This window comes from Calidris pugnax, unplaced genomic scaffold, assembly GCF_001431845.1.
Source record: "Calidris pugnax isolate Ruff unplaced genomic scaffold, ASM143184v1 scaffold138, whole genome shotgun sequence".
Lineage (NCBI taxonomy): Eukaryota > Metazoa > Chordata > Aves > Charadriiformes > Scolopacidae > Calidris > Calidris pugnax.
In genome coordinates this window covers 974,624-975,135 of record NW_015090858.1, presented here as the reverse complement: position 1 = coordinate 975,135, position 512 = coordinate 974,624, and the positions used below count along the sequence as shown (strand labels likewise).

At 63.3% G+C, this 512-nt stretch overlaps 1 protein-coding gene across 1 annotated transcript in view; it reads right to left on the bottom strand.

Moving 5' to 3' along the window:
* The window catches only part of GNB1L (guanine nucleotide binding protein (G protein), beta polypeptide 1-like), a 43,380-nt gene extending 43,098 nt beyond the window's left edge, over positions 1-282 (bottom strand). Inside the window, exon 1 of the mRNA XM_014944067.1 lies at positions 159-282. The gene's annotated coding sequence lies outside the window, so the exon portion shown is untranslated. The remainder of the gene's footprint in view (positions 1-158) is intronic.
* Between the last annotated feature and the right edge of the window lie 230 nt (positions 283-512).

Sequence of the window (512 nt, the reverse complement as noted above, 5' to 3'; positions counted from 1 at the left end):
GGCCCTGCCCTCGCCGCGGGGCAGAGCCCGGCCGGACCCGGGCCGTGCGGAGGCAGGAGCGGCAGGAGGTGCCGGAGCCGGCTGGGAAGGCCTCGGCTGGGGCGCGGGTGTGGGGCTGGCGCTGCCATCGAGCCCGCACCGAGCCCGCTGGGACTTACCGGTCAGCGGGGTGCACACGGGATGCGGAGGGCTCCTGCTCACGGCAGGCCTTTCCCCGGAGCGCTGCGCAGCACGGCCGTGCCGTGTGCCTGAATTCATTCACCTCTTGGGCAGCAGCTGGCAATCGGGATTTGTTGGGGGATGAACAGGCCCAAGGCTTTCCGTGCACCGCAGCCACACTTAGCTTTCAGATGCTGTCTTGCAGGAGAGCCTCTTTAGGGAAGAACGTTGCCTCCTGAAATGGTTCCAAATGGAAAGGAATGGTTAGGTGTCATACTTGGGCTAAATCGGGCAGCAGTGAAATAACTCAGTGTGTATTGTTGCTGCTAGAACAGAAATGCTGCTCTGTGGGA